Below are 17,790 nucleotides of genomic sequence, written 5' to 3'. Positions count from 1 at the left end.
TCTTAAGAACGATGGAACGGTTGGGTATAGCGCCGAAAGGATCGGCAGACAAAGCCTTTCTTTATTTTCCTTCTAACCCTAGGTTCAGCTCTAAGCATCTTGAAAACAAAGATGATGCTGAACGTATGTTTTCAATTTTCAACCCGAATGGGTGTGACTAATGAACCAGGTGATGGAACAAAACTCTTTCGTTCTAAGGAGCACAAAAGGGTTTACACCGAAATGTCAAGAGAGGGGTGATGAACCCTCGAACTGTCGATTTTGACTTCTTAGACTCAATCAAGGTGAACTTAAAGGAAAAGTTGGCCTTCCTTCAACTCGAGAATTTTTGTTCTGAGATGGCTATTGCATATCCAAAATTGACAGCATTTTTCTACTCAAATCTGTCTTTTCTTGACCAGAATAGAATCCAGTTTACTGTGAGTAATAAAGACTATGTGGTGGGTGTTGACATTCTGGCAGACATTCTTAGGGTAGAAAGGAGTGGTTTTCAACCAATCAGTGTCTCCGTAGGACAAGCCACAAGATTTCTTGTTAAGGACAGATTGCCAAGTGGAGGCATCACATATTCTAGACTGCTAACCTCTAATGTTCTGATGCACAAAATTGTTATAAACTGCATCAGACTGAAGGCTGCATCAAAAACAGATGTCTCCAGATTCAAAGTGAGACTCATGTTTGCCATATGCAATGGGATGTGCTTTTCACTTCCTCATACTATCTTGATACACATGTATAAGACAGTTATGAAGGATAAAGGACGGTTGCCTTATTCTGTGCTGGTTACAAAGTTGTTTAGACACTTTCATATCCAGTTTCCTGCATCACTTTGTTCTCGAACTGTTGCTCCTTTTGGTAATAGGACTGAAGATGATTTCGAAGATGAGGTTGAAGGATCTGAACAAGGCTATTGAGTGCTTGAAGAAGGAGTCCTCAAGCAAAACCAAGGAAGACTCTGTTGGAAGAAAGAGGAAAGGCAAGGAAGTTGTGCAAGAACCTACAAAGAAGAGGAGATCACTTATTCTGCAAGACGAAGAGGATGAAGATGATCTTACAATTTCTACCATTACCTTAAAAAATCTTCAAGGTTTTACTGGTTTTGAGCAACCAATGGAAAAAGAAGGAGGAGACAGACAAGAAGAAGAAGAGCAAAAAGAGCATGGAAAGGATGACAAAGTAGAAGAAATAGAAAAAGAAGAAGCGAAGAAGAAGAAGAAGAAGAAGAAGAAGAAGAAGAAGAAGAAGAAGAAGGAGCAGGAGCTGAAGAAGAAGAAGAAGAAGGTCATTCTGGAAAGAAGGGTGAAGATGACTCTTATGAAGAGACAGTTGCAATATCTTTATCTGTGGATTCAGAAGCAACTAGGAGTGGACCAGTAGGAGTATGAACAGAGAAAGAACATCACTCTCGTTCTAAAAACGAGAAAACACAAGAAGAAGGAATCCTTTTTCCACCTGTAGGCACAGAAACAAGGGGAGCTCTTGAAAAAACAGGGACTTCTTCTCCTCATTTTGCGAGTGATGGCATAAGTCGATCTCTTGTAGACCCAAAAAATGTTTATGCTTCTCAATTTCCTGAAGCTGACATTGAAGAATCTACTTGGAGTCATGGTGCTAGACAAGTTGATGTTCCTTCATCTTTCAATTCTCATCGAATTCAATTCACTGAAGCTAGTGCGCAAACTGAAATGAATGCTGACTATCCAAGGATGATAGAACATGGCATATTGCCATGGAGATTGAGATTCAGAAACTTCACACTACCTTGAGATCCACTTCTAATTTTCACACTGGAAAGGTATAGTCTTTAGACACTCAGGTACAGACTTTGAATCAACAAGTGTGGCATCCTAAAATTTCAATTCTGTTTCAATTGAATGAATCGGGCCTTTCATCGACGCGCCTATAGTGCTATTCTCTGAGTTAATCACTCATGAGAAAAATAGACTATCTATGGAAGTCATTAAGGGATTTTAACGCAATAGACTTAAGAATTCGACTAAGAATCGACTGCTCAACCGTGCTAGTCTACAAGGGTCATTACGGCAAAGTCAAAAATCTATCAGAGACTAGAAATAGGTTGATTCGACTGAGATAGGTGATTAGGGTGTGGGTGATTCCACCAGAATGCAAAATTCTCGTCGATCTGCACTAAACTGATTTTTCTGTCGTTTTGGTACCCTGTGCCCGTAATTGAAACCTTGAGATTTTCACGACAACCAAGAGCTGTTAATAGGTCAAAGATGTATATTATGACTCGAGATAAATCGATCACGGGTCAATTACACCAAAATTTTTTGAAATCTACCCGGTAGATTAGGTCACGCTAAAATAATGTCAAATTGAAATTAACTGCGAATTTGAATCCGATTTCAGAAATTGAAAGTTTTGTTATGTCACGATTTATTTTAGGAACGTCGACTCATCCTTTGAAGAATTTTCGGCGAGTTCGGAATTTTTTGAAAAATTGATACGGACGATTCGAAAAACGAACGGAAATTCGGATGGGCCGAACTTAAGGGATTTTTTACTTCCAAGTGGAGTTATTTGGCGATGGGCACTTGCAGAAATTTTGTAGGCTTCCTCCATAACAAAATGGGACATCAAATTGAGGAATTGGGTGAAGAAATTGAAGCTTGTTTTGTGAAATTCGTATGCTAGGATGAGGGCTGGAAATTTGGCTTCAAATTGAGTTATTTGGGGGATTAATTTCAAGAAAGCATTAGGAGGAACAAAGCTTTAATTGTGTGGATAACTCCTTTGACTTTTTCCCCCACCAATCTTCCCTTGCAAGCTTGGATAGCTGCATCTCCTTCGACCTTTCTCTGCCACGCACGCTCGCATCTCCTTCCTCACTCGAGCAAATCCCCTTTCCCTTGGCTTCTGTTTTGCTTTCATTTTTCCCTGTTTCCTGCGATCAGCAAATCCCACCGAGCTGCCCCCCACCGAAGAACCTCTGCCATCGACTCCTGCCCCCTCCACCATCATTTGTCTCCTCCGATCCAGTTGCTTCCTGTCCAAAATCCATGCATCCCTCCATCCACCGAGACTACAGCCCACTTCACCGAGTCAATCAACAAAACCCAGAGTTGACCGCCAGCATGTCCGCAAGACCGCCCCATCTCCACGGAAGCAGCAACCGTCCACTGCCTTGCACGAAGCCGAGTCCTCAGCCCACGTTTTCAGTCCAGCTCAGCACCAATTCGAGCAACTCGCGAAGTCAGTTCAGCCCCGCCGTTCAGCCCGCAAATCCCAGCTAGCTTCGTGGCCGTTTTCAGCTCTGATCCATGCCCCGTTGGTGTCACCACTTTGGAGCTTATTGGCCGCCGTCGTGTCACCGTCGCCATGGACTCACTCGCTTGTTAATCCAGTGAGTTTACCGACTAAACTCTGCTTAGGGAGTTAATTATGCTTAGGGGATGTTTAGATTATGCTAAGTATGTTTAGGTGGTTAGATTAGTTTAATTAAATGTTGATTAGATTATGTGCATGATTAGATTAGTGGATGGATTAATTAGTCTAATTATGTAATTAGATTAGTGTAATCTTAATTAGACTTTTAATTAATTATTTTGTTTAATTATTTATTTAAATTAAATTAGTTTTCGGAATTTATTTAATTATTAATTAATTAATATTTTTCGGAAATTATATCGAAGAGCCATTTGTTAGAATTTCGCATTGATTGCAAAGCGGTATGGTTAGTTTGTTCAATTGACTTTTATGTTGTGAAATTGAGTGATGATTGTGATATATAGGTATTTTAATTAGAAATACTGGGTGACGGGTGTTGACACCGAAAGTGGTCTTTAAGTACCAAATCGGCTTAGGTGAGAAATATAGATCTATAACAGTTTCGGGAAGCATTATAGCAGCTTTAGTGAGTAATAATACATCAGCAGCTTTGGTGAGCACTATAGATATCAGCTTCGGCAAACATCATAGTTTTCTAGTAGCTTCAGTGAGCAAATGTCATCTAGTAGCTTCGGCAAGCAAATATTATTTAGTAGCTTCGGTGAGCAATAATTGATCTAGCAGCTTTAGTGAGCAAATTTAGACATCAACTTCAGTGAGCTAGACCATTTATTTCAGCTTAGGAGAGCAGTGTTTGAATCGATAGAGTTATGGATGGTATCGATGTTGTGGAGTCGAATGAGTTGACTGATTGATGGTTGAATTGAATTAAAATGATTGGATGATATTATATGAGTTATACCAACTTGTAGGAAGGGTCTAAGGCAAAGGTAAGTCATCTGACCTGTGCTTGTGCTTAGGTAGCTCTTAGGGTGTATTTCTTTCCTAGTCGGAGTTTAGGGGGTGAACTTACTGAGACATTATCTCACTAGTTATTGTATAACCATTTTCAGGTCCTTAGATGACGGTCGTGGAGGACCCGAAGCCTAGAGTCTGGGGAGGTGGAGATTGAAGGCTTGGCGTACGTGTCCAGTTAGTTGGTCTTAGGACAGTTCCCCTTTTTGTTGGGCCGGTCTTTTGTAGACAGCCTTGTTTTGTATATAAACCTTGTGTGTTTATAAAAAGGTTTGTTTTTTATGTGAGTGATTTCCCGCTTTCCTATCCCAAGCTTTTAGTTGTCAGGGGATTTGTTTCGCTTCCGCATGCATATTAAAAATGAATAGGTCGGCGATGCGTCCTGGGACGTCGCATATTTATCGACCACCGAGGGATAGTGTGGCACCCCTCGACGGCCCCCGATCCGATTAGGGTCGCCACAGTTCGCTTACCATTCACTATTTCTATGTCATGTCACTCTGATACCATTTCAATTGCAGCGGGTCCATACAACATAGGGGGTTTACACTTCTTTTTTTTATAGGTCCCTTGCGCAATTCATATACGGAAGCACATCCAACAAACTCCCTTCCCTATATTCAAAAAACGATGCACACCTACTAAACATCTTATATAAGTTAAAGTCGTACACTTTTATTTACATAAAGCAGATGGACATCTTTAGTCGGTACATCGAAATGCCGATGTTTCTATACTCGGCTATACTTCAAAAGATGACCGACATCTCCTCCCACAATTGTATGCTTAAGGTCCATCAACCAGTGTCGGCGTCCAAAGGTTCCCTCCTTTGCTATCCTTCTCCTCGCGGTCATATCCAACCGCTCAAACCATCTACTAATCTGAAATGTTATTCCCCAAAAGGGGTGAGTACAACCACTCAGCGAGTAAAGGAATCCAATAACCACTCAATGCATCATACAAGTCATACATGCATTGCAGGCATTACTTACCTTGAAGCCATGCGCATACTATCATGCATCAATCTCATAATCATATATATGTCATCATCATTATGACATTATTACATCACACATGTCATCATTATCATGGCATCATCACATTACACATGCCATCATACCATATCATATATCATCATCATCATCATCATCGTCATGCATATCATCACGCATATCATTATGCCATATCATATATCATCATCATCATCATGCATATCATCATGCATATCATGCCATGGGTGATCATCATTATTCCATATCACATATCATCATGCATATCATCACGCATATCATCATGCATATCATGCCATGGGTGATCATCATTATTCCATATCACATATAATCATGCATATCATCATGCATATCATGCCATGGGTGATCATCATTATTCCATATCACATATAATCATGCATATCATCATGCATATCATGCCATGGGTGATCATCATTATTCCATATCACATATCATCATCATCATCATCATGCATATCATCATGCATATCATGCCATGGGTGATCATCATTATTCCATATCACATATCATCATCATTATCATCATGCATATCATGCCATGGGTGATCATCATTATTCAATATCACATATCATCATGCATATCATCATGCATATCATGCCATGGGTTCAATTTTGATCACCACATCACCAATTCCTCAAATCATCAATTTCATCATCCCCTCGGGCAAAGACCTCCGAGGCTTCCGGCATTCAGCCTCCCAGGCCACCGGGCATCCGGCCCCCCACATTCCGGGCATCTCGCATTCCAACTAGCATCACGAGGCATTCCCTTCGGGCAAAGACCTCCGACAGGGCTTCCGGCATTTACACTCCCTGGCCGGGCATCCTGCACCCCAATCCTGGCATCGCGAGGCATTCCCTTCGGGCAGAAACCTCCGACAGGGCTTCCGGAATTATGTACCGACATACCACCAGGCCTCCCCTGGAATTACGTACCGTATACCACCGGGCATCCCGACACTCCCGGGGAATCTCCGGAATTACGCCACTAGGCCACTGAGCATCATCATCCACCACAACAATCTCCTCATTTAACATTATTCATGTTCACCAATTTCTGTCTTAATTTAGCATGGCATATGATGTATTGGCAAATCAACAATCATGTTCAGCATTTGCATTCACACATGCATCTTAATGCATACATCCAGACCTCATCACACATACTACATGGTGCAATAAAATTCATGGAATTTATGCCAATTAAAATAATCCATTTATCATGCCCCTTTTTATTTTTATTTAAATTCCAGCTTGTGCCATTTTCAAAAATATTAAATTTAATTATTTATATAATCTCAAAAATCATAAAATTAAGGCAAGTAATAAATAAGGCAATAGGATAATGATTTCATGCAAAATACAAGGCCAATGAGAAATCCACACAAATCCATAATTTACACAAAACAGCATGAAATTTTCGGATGAAACCAGAATGCACAGTTTCCGAAGAAATTCGATTAAAATATCCATACGACCTCCAAAAATTACGAAATTTTACCGAGTTATAGCCAAGACATTTTCGTACATCTTTCATGAATACTTTCAAGCCAGATTATTTTTATATTATTTTATACAGTCTCACGAAGCTTCTGGATCCATTACCGCATCGTCCAGTGTACACATCTCCGAAATATTGAGATTTCACCTACCTATTCTCTTTCGTTTCCTCTGAAATTTGGATATGTTATACATCAAGGTATCCTATACAAGTTTCATGAAGATATCTAGGTCAAATAACCAGAGTATGGTCATCATCTATGTCCTTGAAGTCTCGGGTATCTCGGAATACATCACCAGAATCATCATCTTCAAGATCTAGTCGATTTACTAGGCTATACTTGTTCATTTCACTTCAAATTTGAGTATGTTGTATTTTAAGATGTCTCCTACAACTTTCATGAAGAAATCAAAGTGATATTCTCAACAAAAACCAACATGCAATCACGAATCCAGCAAGAGGTCAGTAAAAACTCTCCAGATCTGAGATCTCCGTAGGATGAGACTTTAACCCCTCAAATATCCATAATTTTCCACGAAATTTTAGTATGTTGTAGTTTAAGATGTTAGCTACAACTTTTATGAAGAGATTAAAGCCAAAATCGAACTCTAAACATGCATGCAAGCTCTCACAACATTCTGACTCCAGCGGATTCATGCGAAAACATTCCAGATCTGACATCTCCGTAAGATGAGAGTTTTACCCCTCAAATCTCCATCATTTTCCACCAAATTTTAGTATGTTGTATTTTAAGATGTTAGCTACAACTTTCATGAGAAATCGAAGCCAAAATCGAACTCTAAACAGACATGCAAGCTTTCACAAAGTTCTAACTCAAACGGACTCATGCGAAAACAGCATGCACTTCAAAAACAAACACAATAGCTTCACCCCCATGCCTCCAAACGTCTTAAAATTCGACCATACAGGCAAAACATTGGTGTAAGAGTAGAAAGTGGATTCCCAACTTGCCTCTAGACCACACGAACGGCGGCACACGGCGGCGAACACGGCGAACGGACGGCGACGACTCCTTCCTCTCCCTCTCGGCCACACCCTCTCCCTCTCTCTCGCACAGTTCACTCTCTATTTCTCTCGGTCTCTCTTCTCTCTCTTACTTCCGAGAATCCCCTCCCCTTTTCTTGCTTTTTGATTAATCAATTAACTATATTTTTGCATGAAAGAAAATGATGTAAGATGGACAAGTGTCTAATGGCAAGGGACAAGTGTAATTGTGGAGGAAGACAAGTGTCCACCATGCTTCACCTCCTTCATGCCACTTGTCACAACACATGCATGGGCTTGGGCTTTGGGCTTGGGCCTCCCCTTGTGGCCGACGGCCACACCTCCTTGGGCCTCAATTGGGCCGGCCAACTTGGCCCATTAAAAGCTTAGGCCAATGGGCCTAAGGCCCAACCTAATTAAACCCACAATTTCACTCTCAAATTTTTTTTATCTTTAATTATTTCTTTTATAGAGTTTAAATTTTTAAAATTCACATGGCCAAAGAATAAATCATCCTCATAATTTATCCTTTGATACTAATCTAAAAACTTATGATCACAAGCACAATAACACATAGCCTAATGGCTAAAACATAAACCATAGGTAATTTTCATTACCTAATTATTGGCTTTAATTCCTCTAGAGGATGACTTGAATTTTTGGGATGCCACAGATAGGCACGCGCTCGAGGGTCGAGGCGTGACAACAAGTCTCTCTTTTGCTCAAATGCTGAACAAATGGGTCATCAACTCTCGCACTATGGATTTTGATTTTCTAGATTCCATTAAGGTTAACTTGAGGGAAAAGTTTGCCAAACTTCAGTTGGAGAAATTCTGTGTAGAGACGTCGGAAGCATACCTTGAATTGACGGCATACTTTTATTCTAATCTGTCTGTTTTGGATCCCACTCATATTGAGTTTACTATGTGTGACAGAGTTTTTGATGTAGATGTGAATTTCTTGGCTAACATTTGGAAGTAGAAAGGAGTGGATTCCTACCCATTAATGTATCTAATGCATAGGCCACAAAGTTTCTAGTATGAGACAAAATTCCTAGTGGGAGTATTACTTACTCTCGAATGCCTGCTTCAAATATCTTGCTGCACAAAATAGTCATCAACTACATCAGGCCCAATGCTACTTCAAAGACTAATGTATCCAAATTTGAAGCAAAGATGATGTAGGCCATCTGCAATGGTGTTGTCTTTTCACTCTCTCACACCATCATTCTACATATGTACATGACAATTATGAAATGAAAAGGACAACTTCCTTACTCTACATTAGTCACCAGACTTTTCAGACACTTTCAGATTCAACCACCATCTTAGTTTCGCTCCAAAACTCTTGCTCCCATGCAAATTGGACTAAAAATGATCTGAAAAATGCAATTGAAAGATCTCTCTGGAGTCCTGGATCTTCTAAAGAAAGAATCTGTTAGCAAAATCAAGCAAGGATCTACTGCTAAGAAGAAATGCAAAGGGAAGAGTGTTGTCTCGAAAACACCAAAAAGGAAAAGATCTATTCTTCTGCAAGATGAAGAAGATGAAGATGATGATGAGACAATCTTTACTATCGCCTTGCATAATTTTCAAGATTTTGCTGAGTTAGAAGAGGAAGAGGAAGATGAAAGTGAGAAAGAACTGGAAGAAGAGAGTGATGGTGAAGAAAATGAAGTAAAAGAAATTGAGGATGATGACTTAGATGGAGATGCTTTGGTGTGAACTAGGTTCGGGGATGAGACTAACAAGGAAGGGGAAGATACTAGGAAATTGATGCTCCAGATGTTGAGGAGACGGGATCGATAAACAAACCCATATTGGAATAAAAAGATTCAAGAGGAAGAAGTTACTTCTCGGATTGAAGGCACCAAAACATGGGGAGTAGGTGAGAAAACTCCCATTGTTGAACCTACTACTAATGATGGTGTTAGTTGATCCCCTCTAGATGCTAAAGATGTTTTTGCATCCCATTTCCCTAAAGTCTCACCTGAAGGTCTAGAGAAAGAAGCTAATGTTCACGGGGAGCAAAGAACTACATACGTTTAGGTTGATGTCCCTTCACTTCTGGATACTCCACTAGTACAATTCTCTCGAAACTAGTGCCTAGACGGAATCGGAAGCAAACTATCCTCGGATAGTAGAATTCCTTTTAGAGATTAAGGCACAGCAATATGCTATGAAGTTTGAAATTCAGAAGTTGCATGTTGCTTTAGGTTTTACCTCAGAATTCCTTACAGGCAAGGTACAATCTCTTGACATTCAGGTTCAGACTTTGAATCAGCAGGCTTCGCAGACTGTGGCAAAAGTGGAGACTGTTTATCATCAATGCCTAAATAAACTTGAGAAGACCGTGCAATCATTGGAGGATTTCCGACTTGTTTGTGTTCCTAAACAACCCTGATCATTTTTCAACTCAACCTCTTTTTATGCATAACTGATTTTATCTTTTTGCTACTAACAAAAAGGGGGAGAGATATACAAATTGAATCTTTTTGAACTTAAACTCGTGGTGTTGGTGTTTGAACTTGTGTTTGAACTTTGATTGGTATTGATATGTGTTTTGTAGAACTATTATGACTAATGTGTTTTGTGGATGCAGACTACTATGTTATTCATTACTATTACGGTATGTTCTCTTTATAAAGTATCATGTGCTACTAAAGTGTTGTTTTGCAGGATATAATTTTCATATTATGATTAAATCTGCATGAAAATTTTGTCACCATCAAAAAGAGGGAGATTGTTGAGAAAACTCCCATCAAGTTTTGAAATTGGCAAAACTTTCATTCTCTTATACTTATTCTTATTTTTATTCTAAGGACTATTAGACTTTTGGGTGGAATGCTGTCAAAGTCTACATCATAAGTATTTCCCACTCTGACGAAGATACAAACTAAACCCAAGTCAAGAACAGAGATATAATCAGGTTCGGGATTATTGATCTCTCAACAAGGATTCAGTATGTGCAAGACATATTTGGCTTTCTAGCGAAGAATCTCACTTAAATTTTCTAAATATGTTGATAAAATCAATCACGGATTGGTGAAATCAATTTTGAAGACAAGTTCCTTTTTGGAAAGCATCTACTTATGGAAACCTAGATTCCGATTGTATAGGCGACCAGGATCATCAGATTTTCACCTCAATCTTCAAACGGCTACAAGATTTCTTTAATTGATTTTATCCAACGGGTTGATTGAAATAAATTCCTCTGAAAAGTGCCAATGGTTAGAAAGGCATGAAGAAGTATTTAAGGAGGTCATTCGGTTCATTTGAGAGAGTGCATGAAAATTAAAATTCCAAAGTTTGAAAACTTTCCAATTGATTATTCTTCCTCAATAGTGCTTACAATTGTACGAGAGAGAGAGAGAGAGAGAGAGAGAGAGAGAGAGAGAGAGAGAGAGAGAGAGAGAGAGAGAAACTTTTCACTGAGTGATCATACTCAAATGTTGAAGAAAATAATTTTTACTGTTTTAGCTTAACTTATTTTTACACCTATTCACCCCCTTCTCTAGGTGGTAATACTAGTACTTTCATTTCTGACTTCAGCAATTAGTCCTTGATTCAATCTCCATCTTCCGGTACGACGGCCACAAACGTAATATTGAAGTCTCTGGGTTTGAGGAAAATTCCAAATTCAGTACTGAAGATGGCACCTACAGCTCCAGCTCGGGTGATTTCATTGGTATCAACTCCGTCGTCTTCACTAACAAAGTCGAAGACTATCTTTCCAACGACATCCTTCAGGTCGAGAGAGTAATTGTTGCAAATTTCCTTGCTTCCGTCGCCACGGCCAAAGTATAGAGGAACTCCTGAGATAAGGAGATTCTCTGGGAAGATGGATTTTCCTCTAACTGTTACAGTTCCGTTGCCGAGGGCTATGTTAGCTGCGAAGTCCCTTGATATGGTTACCGCGCCGACAGTTGTTAGCCATGGAGCTCCATTTTGTATCGTGTATCCATGAGGGCCACCGTTGCCTGCTGAACAAGCAACGAAGATTCCTCTCTCCATTGCTGCAAAAGCTCCTACAGCAATCAGATTCTGGTCAAACGTTGTCTCAAAAAATCCTAGTGATAAAGACAATATATCGGCGCCGTCTGCTATGGCTTGGTCCATGCCTGCTAGGGTGTCCGTTGTGGCTGAATCATACATGTTGTTCAGGAATAGCACCTTGTACATCGCGAGCCTAGCAGCAAGTGCCATACCCGTTGCCGTGCCCTTGGCGTAGCCGAAGTAGCTAGAATCTATCACGGGGCTCCCGGCTGCTGTGGACGACGAGTGGGTCCCGTGGCTCCAGTAGTCCCTTGAGGAATTGTAGTCATCGGTCGTCGATATGTTCAAGCCACGCTGCTTCATTCCTTTGCTGAATGACTGGGCTCCGATGAGCTTCCGGTTGCAGTTGGACGAGTTGAACTCCACCCCGAACTCACAAGAGCCTCGCCATCTCTCCGGCGCAGGGGACATGCCTTTGTCCTTGAAGCTCTCACTCTCAGGCCATATCCCACTGTCCAAGACGCCAACGATCATGCCGTCACCAAAGTTGGCTCTCGGCCAAAGCCCTTTCTGTTTGTTCAGGCCAAGAAACTTAGGAGTATATGTTGTGTGAGCGTTTCCAAATGTGTCCGGTTATGATGCAACATGACTGGCAACCTGTTCCAGCTTGTCTAATTGGGACTCTGACAACACCGCACTAAATCCATTCAAGACATGGTTGTATGTATAAAGATAGGTCGGATCAATTTCGTCAGGGGACGATGATAGGGAAGACAAAAGCGAAGTGTACCAGTCATGGTGACGCAAGAATGAAGCGGGCAATGCTGATTTGTCCATGTGGATTATGTAGGGTTTTAGGTAGTCTGTTGCCAAAGCGTGCACTACAGTCGAGATGACAAGGAAGAGGTTACAAAGCATCTCAGATTCTATTGTCATTTCGCATAGGTCTGTGTAACTGAACGGTTTTTGTCTTACAACTATAAGAAAAGATTAGCTTGGATTATATAGAGGACCAAACTCTTTCTATGTATAACCATATCTCGTGCAAAAATATGTTAAGAGGTGATGGACCTGACCAAGTTGATGAAACCAAAATGTAAGATGCACTTTTAGCCGGCCAAGCTAGATAAGTGCAGATGGTTGATGCTAAACGATAGTTTTCAAGGATCGTGCATGTGTCGAAGTTTACGATCGACATACCCAATGAAAATGGAGTAGAATATTATTGTTCATTGGATCATCGAATGCGATCTCAGATTCTATCGGCCCATCGTAGATTCAATCGGCCAAGAAGGGCAATAAGGAGAAGGATATGGAATGACCAACCTCCCAGCAAGTTGAATCATAAGAATCTCCACAGGTAGAGACATTCAAAAGTTTCGGTTTATTCGAGATTTCAGTCAACATGAAAACCAATCTAATGAAAAGAAGGAAGAAGGGTTAGGGCTTTTTTCATAACAAGTTTTGACAGATTCAACCCTCGAGCTTGTCATCAGACAGTATAATTACCCCTGCAAATTTTTAGCAATCTATTTTGCCATTGGAGTCGGCGATCATTTTGACAAGAAGGCAATTGTTCGCATTTTCTAAATGGATTCATTTGCCCGGCTAGTATCAGATAGGAATAAGATTCAATTCAAAGAGCAGAACATTGAAGAACATTTATTGACAACTTATAAAAAGCTGCCCAAAAGAATCTAGAGTTTGAAGGTCCCCACAGGTGTGAAAAGCAAAAAGTAACAATTTTAAGGACATGAAGCCAAACAGGGGCAGAAGAACGCTTCAAGTGCCAAAAGTTGGCACAAAGGGACGCTTAAGTGCCAAAAGTTATAAAAGGTACACTTAAGTGTCACAATCGAAGAAAAACGGATCACTTAAGTGCCATTCCGGTCAAAGTCCGGCTAAAAGACTGAAGTGGCATTTTTCCGACGAATTTCCGGTGAAGTGAACCCAAAACGACGCCGTTTTGCATGCTCACGTGGCAAAGAATGCAAAAACGTCGTCGCTTTGGGCCGACGTGGTAAAAAATAATATAAAAATTAAATAAATTTAATTTAAAATTAGATTTAGTTAAAATATTTTAAAAAAATAATTCTAAAATTAAATTTAGTTAAAATATTAAAAAATTTTAAAATTAAATTTATTTAAAATATTAAAAAATAATAATTTTAAAATTTTAAAATTAAAAATAATAATTAAAAATAATAATTTTAAAATTAGATTTAGTTAAAATATTAAAATAATAATAATTTTAACATTAAATTTAGTTAAAATATTTAAAATAATAATAATTTTAAAATTAAATTTAATTAAAATATTAAAAAAATAATTTAAAATTTAAAAATTTTAAAAAAATTAAAATAGTAATAATTTTAAAATTAAATTTAGTTAAAAAATTAAAAAAAAAATTAAAATTAAATTTAGTTAAAATATTAAAATAATAATAATTTAAAAAAATTTAAAAAATAATAATTTTAAAATTAGATTTAGTTAAAATATTAAAAAAATAATAATTTAAAAATTAAATTTAGTTAAAATATTAAAAAAATAATTATTTAAATATTTAAAAATTTAAAAGGGAGGGGGCGGTGGCTAAGGCTGCCCTCAGCCACTGCCCCCTTTTATTAATTTTTAATTTTAAAATTATTATTTTTATATTTAATTTAATTTTAAAATTATTATTTTTTATATTTAATTTAATTTTAAAATTATTATTTTTTATATTTTAACTAAATTTAATTTTAAATTTAATTTTTTTAATATTTTAACTAAATCTAATTTTAAATTTAATTTATTTAATTTTTATATTATTTTTTTATCACATGAGCCCAAAACGACGCCGTTTTTGCATTATTTGGCCATATCAGCGTGCAAAACGGCGTCGTTTTGGGCTCGGTTCGCCGGAAAAATGCCACTTCGGCATTTTGGCCGGATTTTGGCCAGATTGGCACTCAAGTAATCCATTTTGATCTGATTTTGGCACTTAAGTGTACATTTTGTAACTTTTGGCACTTAAGTGTCCATTTGTGCCAACTTTTGGCACTCCATGGGTCCTTGTCCCCCAAACAGGCATTGGACTTCTGATAGATATACTATCCAGTTCATCTGCTAGCCTGTCTAGATGAAGGAATGCACATCCGGTCTAAAAGGTTCCTAATACAATAACTAAAAGGAGGAGATAAACTAGCAATACTGCTTCTTATTGAGAATGATCTACAGAGCACTTTTCAGAATTTCATGATATCATAAAAGCACATGCAACTCTTTGTAACCTCTTTAACAAAATCCTGAGCAAACTTGTGACACAAACCTTACAACTATTCAACTTTACCCGCTCACCGAGGCTAGCTGAAAAACCTCAAGGGGCGGACATCCTCTTTAAGGCTACACACAACAAAAATTGAAAGCATATATGGAAAATCTCAAGAGAAATCATAAAAGAAAATCCCTTCCCTTTGCTGGCTTCGATTGCCCTGTACTTTGCTTTCTAACTCCCTAAAAACTCAGAGATAAAGAGGCCTCATAGTGAAAGCATATTAGGAGGAGATTGAGGTGACCCGGATTCAAGCAAAAAGCTTCTACTACCATGTGACCTAGATGTACTGGAAGAAGAGGCTAGATATCTTACATCACTACTGTTAAAAACGGCATCGTTCTTATGCATTTTCCCTTTACTCGCTCTTCCCTGACCAGCACATCCACCAAACTCTCCCTCTTCATCGGTTTGCAGGAACCCGCTAGAGACAGGATCTGAAGTCTCGTATAGAAGCCTAAGAATCTGTTTAACTGAAGGCCTAGCCCGTCCTTCTGGCTGAGTGCACCTTTGCACGATACTCACTATGGTTTGCAGCTGGTCGAAATCAAAGGTGTCCTTAATTCTGGGGTCCACAAGCTCAGGTATTCTAAGAGTAGATGTCAGATATGTTTGAGACCATTCCACTAAATTCATGCCATCTTGTATGGCCCGTCTTCATGTTACCATCTCTAACAATAGCACGCCATAGCTGTAGACATTGCTCTTCTCCGTGAGCTCCTGAGTGATTACATACTCAGGATCCATGAACCTGGGGAAAAAAGTAAGGCTTAGATATTGATTAAAACAATGCAGATCATTAACCAAGGGGCAGCTTTTTCGACCTGGAGTTCCTCGTACATCAGTATTTACTGGTTCAAAGCAAATTGAGCAATCTTTTGAAGCATGTGCGAGACTGAAATCAGCAACCTAGACTCAAAGATGACAAGAAATGAGAAAAGTTACCAGAAGCAATCAATTTGATATGTCAAGGAAGTCCCTGGCTTCCTGCTACTTAGCATCTTGCAAAGACTGCATCAGGGATATCCAATTTTGCAATTGAACTTGGATTAATGTATATTGGGAGCTAAGATCTAATCAAAGAGTCACTTTCGCAGAACTATCCTACCTTGGCAAAAAAATTCTCATCAAGTAAAATGTTGCTTGACTTGATGTCTCTGTGACACAAGGGAGGATCACAATAGAAATGGAGATACTCCTGCATTGATAATGTAGAAGTCCGAAGACTCAGACGTTGATAAGAAATAGTTAAATCACTCCAAATGACCACGGAAGTTCAAAATTACCAAAGCATTAGCCACATCAATAGCTATTTGGATCCTCGTCCGCCAACTCAGAGGATTTCTTTAGGTGCTGCACACAATGGATAAGTCAACAACACGATGACTAAGGAACCCTAAAACAAAAAAGCCTAGTGGTTTAAGGTTTTATGAATGTGTTCATATAGCAGTGTAAGAACAACTTCAATGTAAGCATCAGTTAAATATTCAATACATGGTAATAAATGTTAAGTGATTGGCTCATGATTTCGCTCAACAAGTATGCACTTACGAGTCTGCGTACATCTTAGCATGTGCACATGGGTGCAGCAGATTGTGCCTATGCTCTGTGAGAGAGAGAGAGAGAGAGAGAGAGAGATCCATAAAATCAGTGCAGGAAAAACATGTGTACCATGAAGATGATCTTTCAGGCTTCCATTTGCCATGTATTCATACATAAGTGTTAGGAAAAATATTTGTGGAGAATGCTCATAAAATTTTTCCCATTATTGTTTCTGTGAAAATTAAATAAGATAATATACTAACTGAAAGTAGTAAAGATGAATAATAAATAACACCATAATTTTAACGTAGAAATCCCTCCAAGGTGAAGAGAAAACCACGAGACCGTAGTCCACTTCAAACTTCCACTATGATAAATAATGGGATACAACTTCACCCAAAGATAGATATCTCTCTACCTTCAATTTGTGGAAAAACATGTGTACCATGAAGATGATCTTTCAGGCTTCCATTTGCCATGTATTCATACATAAGTGTTAGGAAAAATATTTGTGGAGAATGCTCATAAAATTTTTCCCATTATTGTTTCTGTGAAAATTAAATAAGATAATATACTAACTGAAAGTAGTAAAGATGAATAATAAATAACACCATAATTTTAACGTAGAAATCCCTCCAAGGTGAAGAGAAAAACCACGGGACCGTAGTCCACTTCAAACTTCCACTATGATAAATAATGGGATACAACTTCACCCAAAGATAGATATCTATCTACCTTCAATTTGTGGATCTGAATCTCTCACAAACTGGATAACTCACTCAAAGATAACTCTCTTTCTTGAAAGAAGAAAACTGTTTCTCCCGCTACGCTGCTATGATATTCTTGCTTTTGTATATTGTTCTCCGTTGACGAAGACTTCTATTCATAGGAGCAAATACAATCCCAAATAGGAATTATACGATACAAAATCACGTAGATTTATCTCCTAATCTCTTGTGATTTTGTAAATATGAGAAAATCATTTTGATTTCTTTTCCAATCTCCCTTGATTTTCTAGATGTGGAAGATCACGTTGATTTATCTCGCGATCTCTTTTGATATTTTCTTTTTCTCCTTTTTTTTCTCCTTTTTTTTTCTTTTCTTTTACACACTCACTACTATACATATTCTACTACAGA

At 38.6% G+C, this 17,790-nt stretch overlaps 1 pseudogene; it reads right to left on the bottom strand.

Moving 5' to 3' along the window:
- Positions 1-11,367: 11,367 nt before the first annotated feature.
- Positions 11,368-12,732, bottom strand: LOC120294365 (annotated as a pseudogene).
- Between the last annotated feature and the right edge of the window lie 5,058 nt (positions 12,733-17,790).

Source organism: Eucalyptus grandis, chromosome 6 (assembly GCF_016545825.1).
Source record: "Eucalyptus grandis isolate ANBG69807.140 chromosome 6, ASM1654582v1, whole genome shotgun sequence".
Lineage (NCBI taxonomy): Eukaryota > Viridiplantae > Streptophyta > Magnoliopsida > Myrtales > Myrtaceae > Eucalyptus > Eucalyptus grandis.
This window is presented reverse-complemented; position numbering and strand designations above follow the sequence as displayed.